At 43.6% G+C, this 6,922-nt stretch overlaps 1 pseudogene; it reads left to right on the top strand.

The window, feature by feature from the left end:
* Positions 1-2,537: 2,537 nt before the first annotated feature.
* Positions 2,538-3,265, top strand: LOC139273887 (basigin pseudogene; annotated as a pseudogene).
* Positions 3,266-6,922: the final 3,657 nt, after the last annotated feature.

A 6,922-nucleotide genomic window follows, 5' to 3' on the forward strand; every position in this document is an offset into this window, starting at 1 on the left:
TCTCCCTCCTGACTTGCATCTGTGCTGGCGGTTGGTGGGACAGCACCTTGGGATGCAGTGCCATCTCCCGACATTGTCGCATACCGCAAGGCATGGACGGCGGCGGTCTGTTGGCTCATTGCCACAATCATGTGCTCCATACCCTCCAATATGCGAGTGGACATTGTGGCAATGTTCCCAGTCAACCTGCCAAACACCTGGAGGAGCTCTCGACTTTGGTCAAAGTTCTCCCTGCACAGCGCAACCATGTCCTCGTTAGGACCTGCCCATCACAGCGCGTGCCGACTTCGCTAATTCAACCTCCGTGAAGTTGGCGTGGACACTATTGGATGCCTTGGGGTTGCCTGCTGCAAGCCGCTTGGGCCCGCTATATCTTCTGTCGAAGACGACTAAGTGGCTGCAGGTACAACAGTCACTGGGATGCGAGGGGAAATCCTCGTCTGTGTGTGTTTCCATTTCCTCCTCCTCTGGTTCGGTGGTCTCCTCCTCGCCACACGAGGTTATGATCACCTGTAAGGGGACAGGGACAGGTGTGGCCTCCCTTTGCGCCTGTTGAGTTGGGCGACCTGCAAAACATAACTGAGACTATATTTGAGGCGGAGATAGACAGACTTCTGAATGATAAGGGAGTGAAGGGTTATGGGGAGCAGGCAGGGAAGTGGAGTTGAGGCCAACATCCGATCAGCTATGATCTTATTAAATGGCAGAGCAGGCTCTGATGGCCTGCTCCTGCTCCTATTTCTTATGTTCTTATGTTGTTAACCTGAGAGTAGTACAGAAGCTACATGCATAACATAACATAATTCGTATATTATAATGAAATGCTGTTACATTACTTTGAATTACCACTGCTTTACACATTACTCACGGGACACAACCAGGGGATCTGCACCACCATGGGTGGCCGAGTGACTGTGGGTCCCCACCAGTGCCGCAGCACCTTCCTCCAAGTCCGTTAGGACAAGTAGTTGAGCAGGACCTCCTCCGGTGTACCTCTGCTCGGATTGATTCTTAGATATCTTCCTCTGCAAACATGACAAGAGCATGGCATAAATTAATTGATTAGGTACTATCATGGAAAGACAACAGTTTCCAATGTTATATGCTAATATGGTTTGTATCCACAATTGATGCATGGTTATAACAAAGATCATGTTTAGGATCTAATGCTTGACACAAACCATCTCGACTACAATCTCCATGAAGGGCCCCCAGGAGGGCGTGGGGAGAAATCAGGACTGCTGGTGAGCTAATGTCCCAAAGTGTCCCAGGGCAGACAGTGAGCCAGGGCAGCTCTCCCCCAGTCCAGGCTGGGTCATTGTGTAAGTGACAGCAGCCTGAGAGACTGGCACAGTCTGGGAAAAGGTGACTGGACCCCTCATTGTTCAGTAGTTCCCCATACACCAACGTAACCCAAAAGGAGATGGTGCCAAAATTAGACTTAAAGGGCGCAGATTCTGAGCCCTGTCCAGATCTTAGCAGGGAATCTATGCAAGAATAACCAGCTTAATTTCAATCCGGGAGATTTATATATTATGTGGATCATTACAATTTAAAATCTATTTAATACTTACTCTTGCCGAAGCAACCAGGCTGTTCCAGTGCTTGCGGCACTGGACCAACGCCCTCTCCTCGTTTGATGCAATCTCACCCCAAAGTTTCCGTAGGCCTGAGCTGAAGGTTTCCCACACCCACCCCGGGTTAATTAGACCCAGCGTGAGTGCATCTCCCCGACGAGGACCTCGTTGGCCTTGTCGGAGAAGGGTTTGGCCCTCCTCCTCCCTTCCACATCCTGGCCACTCTCCGACTCCTCGACATTGCACATGAGTATTTTTTATTTTAATCTTAATCTCTATAACCTCTAATCTCTTCTTTCTACTCTCTCTTTACTCTCTCTAGGTTCTGTAGGCTCTCTCTCCTCTGTCTCTCCAAACTCTCCTCTCTCTCTCTCTCTCCCTCCCCTTAGCTTCTGCGCATGCCTAGATGACCCCTGGCCTCCCGAATCATGGGAAACCTTCTTTGCAAAAAATAATGCATGCGCAGAAAGGCCGTTGCTAGGAATGTCTTGCCTTCCACATCGCTAAGGCCCATTTCATGTCGCTAAGACCCAGTCCACATCGCTGAGCTATCGTTGGGCTGTCGCCCCCCCCCCTCAAAAATGCCAAAAGTAGTGATCGGAAAAATGGGCGATCTTCCAGCGATCCTGAAAGCTAAAACATCGCTAAGGGTGGAACATCACCCATTTTTTGGGCCCTAACGATCTAAGTGGAAAGTCGAGCCCCATATCTCCTTGATTCCCCTCGAGTCCAAAAATCTACCGATCTCAACCTTGAATATACTCAGAGACTCAGCATCCACAGCCTTTTGTTGTAGAGAATTCAAACGATTCACAACCCTCTGAGTGAAGAAATTCCTCCTCATCTCAGTCTTAAATGACCTATCCCTTATCCTGAGAAAATGCCCCCTAGTTCTAGACATTACAGCCAGGGGAAACAATCTTTCAGCATTTACCCTGTCAATCCCCTTCAGAATCTTAAATGTTTCAACAAGATCACCTCTCGGAAACGATACTTCGCTGCAACCTGACATATCCACCTTCAACTATTGAAGGGCGTGTGTGGAAAAAGGATGACGTGGATATCCCAGAAACTAGTGATAAAGAGGCATCAACAATTATGGAATACAAACTGAATGCTGTTGATGCAAAACATTCAGGGGAATACAGCTGTTATTATTTCTCTTCACCTGCTGTCAATAATACCATCCATGTGAAAGCTCTACCTGCTGTGAACAGCAACAAGAAATCTGAACATGGAAATGAGAGAGATGTTGGAGTGTTGACATGCAAGAGCAGCGAGTATCCACCAGTTGAGAACTGGTCATGGTCCCCGGGAAACTAAAGCCAGTTTTGAGTTAACTGTCAATGGAACAAAGAATTTTCAGATCAGGAGTGCAGGAAATAAGACTGAGTTGCGCATCTATTCACTGGATATTGAAGAAGACTAAGGAGACTACTCCTGCAATGCCACCAATGAGATTGGTGGAGACCATTCACCTTCAAGTTTGTGGCCGTTTTGATGCTCTCTGGCCCTTTTTGGGAATCGTTGCTGAGGTGATTGTGCTTGTTGCAATTATCTTCATTTATGAGAAAAAGAGAAAGCCTGATGAAATTTCAGATGATGGCGAACAAGAATGTGCACTATTGAAAACCAACGCATCCATGAATCATAAGGATAAAAATGTCAGGCAGCAAAACTCCAACTGATTTGATTTTATCCTTCAGGAAAGGAGAAGGCCTATACAATTTAAGCATGACTACAGATTGGATGGGTTTTGTAGTAGGCATGGAGAATGTTGTCTTCAACATGATTAAAGTATTTGATCTATTCACAGATCCTAAAGCTTTCGGATCTCTACAGAAAAAAATAAAACTGTTAACAATTTAACTGCTGGTGCCTTTCAACCCACTGTATAATTCCATTGGATGAGACGTTAAACCGAGGCCCCATCTGCCCTCTCAGGTGGACATAAAAGATCCCATGGCACTATTTTGAAGAAGATCAAGGGAGTTATCCTCAGTGTCCTGGCCAATATTTATCCCTCAATCAACATAACAAAAGCATTATCTGGTCAATATCACATTGCTGTTTGTGGAAGTTTGCTGTATGCAAGTTGGCTGCTGCGTTTCCCACATTACGACAGTCACTACACTTTAAAAGCATATCATTGGCTGAAAAGCGCTTTAAGATGTCCAGTGGTCGTGAAAGGCGCTATATAAATGCAAGTCTTTCTTTCTTCCTTTTCTTTCTCATTCTTCTAAACTCCAGAGTGTATAGGCCCATTCTACACAACTTCTCATCCCAGGAATCAATCTTGTGAACCTTTGTTGTACCATCTCTATGGCAAGTATACCCTTCCTTAGATAAGGAGACCAAAACTGCGCACAGTACTCCAGGTGTGGTCTCACCATGGCCTTGTACAGTTGTAGCAGGACTTCCTTACTCTTATACTCTAACCACCTTGCAATAAAGGCCAACATACTCACTTGTCTTCCTTATTGCTTGCTGTACCTGCATGTTAGCTTTCTGTGTTTCTTTCATGAGGACACTCAAATCTCTCTGAATACCAACATTTAAAATGTTCTCATCATTTAAAAAATATCCTGTTTTTCTATTCTTTCTACCAAAGTGAATAACCTCACATTTCCCTATATTATACTCCATCTGCCAGCTTACTGCCCTTTCACTTAGTCTGTCTATATCTCTTTGCAGACTCTTTACGTTCTCCTCACAGCTTACTATCCCACCAAGCTTTGTATCATGAGCAAACTTGGATACATTATACTTGGTCCCTTCATTTAGGTCATTAATATAGATTGTAAATAGCTGAGGCACCAGCACTGATCCTTGCGGCACCCCACTAGATACAGCCTGCCAACCTGAAAATAACCTGTTTATCTCCACTCTCTGTTTTCTAACCATTAACCAATCCTCTATCCATGCTATTATCTTGTCCCCAACCCCATGAGCCTTTATCTTGTATAATAACCTTTTATGTGGCACCTCATCGAATGCCTTTTGGATATCCAAATACACTACATCCACTGGGTCCCCTTTATCTACCCTGCTAGTTACATCCTTAAAAGAATTCTAATAAAGTTGTCAAACATGATTTTCCTTTCATAAAACCAAGTTGACTCTGCCTCATGTTATGATTTTCGAAGTGCCCTGATACCACTTCCTTAACAATGGATTCCAACATTTCCCAGAAGACTGATGTCAGGCTAACTGGCCTGTAGCTCCCTGTTTTCTCTCTCCCTTCTTTGTTGACTAGCAGTGTTACATTTGCTACCTTCCAATCCGTTGGGACCATTCTAGAATCTAGGGAATTTTGGAAGATCAAAACCAATGCATCCACTATCTCTGCAACCACCTCTTTTAGAACTCTAGGATGTAGGCCGCCAGGTCCAGGGGAATTGTCGGTTTTTAGTCCCATTGGTTTCTCTAGCACTTTTTCTCTACTTATATTAATTACATTAAGTTCCTCACCCTCATTAGACCCTTGGTTCCCCACCATTTTATGTATGCTTTTTGCATCTTCTAAGACAGATACAAAATATTTGTTTAACATCGTTGCCATTTCCTTATTCCCCATAATAATTTATCCTGCTTCGTTCTCTAAGGGACCAATGTTTACTTTTGCTACACTCTTCCTTTTTATATACTTGTAGAAGCTATTACAATCTGTTTTTATATTTCTAGCTAGTTTTTTCTCATAGTCTATTTTTTTCCTTTCAATCAATTTTTTGGTCGTCCTTTGCTGGTTTCTGAAACTCTCCCAATCCTCAGGCTTACTACTATTCTTCACAACATTAAAAGCTTCTTCTTTCAATCTAATATTGTCCTTAACTTCTTTCATTAGCCACGGATGGATCACTTTTCCTGTGGAATTTTTGTTTCTCAATGGAATTTATTTTTGTTGCGAATTATAATACCTTTTAATCTATTTTTCCAATCTACTTTAGCCAACTTGCCCTTCATACCTATGTAATTGGCTTTATTTAAGTTTAAGACTCTAGTTTTGGACTTAGGCAAGTCACTCTCAAACTTAATGTGAAATTCCATCAGATTATGGTCGCACTGCCCCAGAGGATCCTTTACTATGAGATTGCTAATTAATCCTGACTCATTACACAATTACAAGATCTAAAATAGCCTGTACCCTGGTTCTGGAAAACTGTTCTGAATGGATTCCATGAACTCATCCTCCAGACTACCTTTGCCAATTTGATTTGCCTAGTCTATATAAAGTTTTAAGTCCCCCACGATTATTGCATTACCTTTGTTACAAGCTCCTATTATTTCTTGATTAATATTCTGCCCAATGGTATAGCTACTGTTAGGGCGCCTATATACTACTCCCACTAATGTTTTCTGTCTCTTGTTATTCCTTAACTCCACCCATACTTCCGAGCCGAGATTCTTTCTCTCTACTGTCCTTATGTCATCCTTTATTATTAGTGCTGCCCCCCCCCCTCCTTTTCCATTCTACTTGTCTTTTCAAAATGACAAGTACCCTGGAACATTTAGTTCCCAACCTTGGTCACCTACAACCACGTCTCTATAATGGCTATTAGATCAAACCCATTTGTCTCTATTTGTGCCACTAGTTCAGCTATCTTGTTATCAATGTCTTGTGCATTCATATAAAGAGCCTCTAATTTAAACTTTTTACCATTATTCCCTGCTTTGACCTTATTCTCTGCTGCACTGCTACCATTGAACTCTCTGTCCTTTCCTGTCACACTCTGCTATTTTTACCCAAACCGCCACACTGCTCTATTGCATTGACCTTTTTCTTTAGATTTCTACATTTCCCCACCTTTTTTCATTTAAAGCCCTATCTACAGCCCTAGTTATTCGATTCACCAGGATGTTGGTCCCAGCCTGGTTTAAGCGGAGCCCGTCCTGGCGGAACAGCTCCCTCTTTCCCAAGTACTGGTGCCAGTGCCCTATGAATTGAAACCCATTCTTCCCACGATTAAGCCACGATTGTGTCAATGTTAGACAATGTTTAGCAGAAAAAATAAGCATGGGTTTTTAAACTATCAACACTGTCACCCCATAGAGTACTGTGGGAAAGCACTTCTGTGCATTTACTGCTCTTCTGCACATGTGTCCCGTTTGCATTTGCTCACACTCGGAGGTCGAACTCCAAACCATCGTCAACACCTCCACTGAGTATGGGCTTTACACCAAACATCCGTAAGACAAAGGTTCTCTACCAACCTGCCCACACCATATAGTACTGGCCCTGATTATCAAGACCCATGACGAGGCCCTGGACAATGTGGACCATTTTCCATACCTCGGGAGCCTACTGTCAACAAGGGCAGATGTCGATGACGAAGTCCAACACTGCC

The sequence above is a fragment of the Pristiophorus japonicus genome, chromosome 9, assembly GCF_044704955.1.
Source record: "Pristiophorus japonicus isolate sPriJap1 chromosome 9, sPriJap1.hap1, whole genome shotgun sequence".
In the NCBI taxonomy this organism is placed as follows: Eukaryota; Metazoa; Chordata; class Chondrichthyes; family Pristiophoridae; genus Pristiophorus; species Pristiophorus japonicus.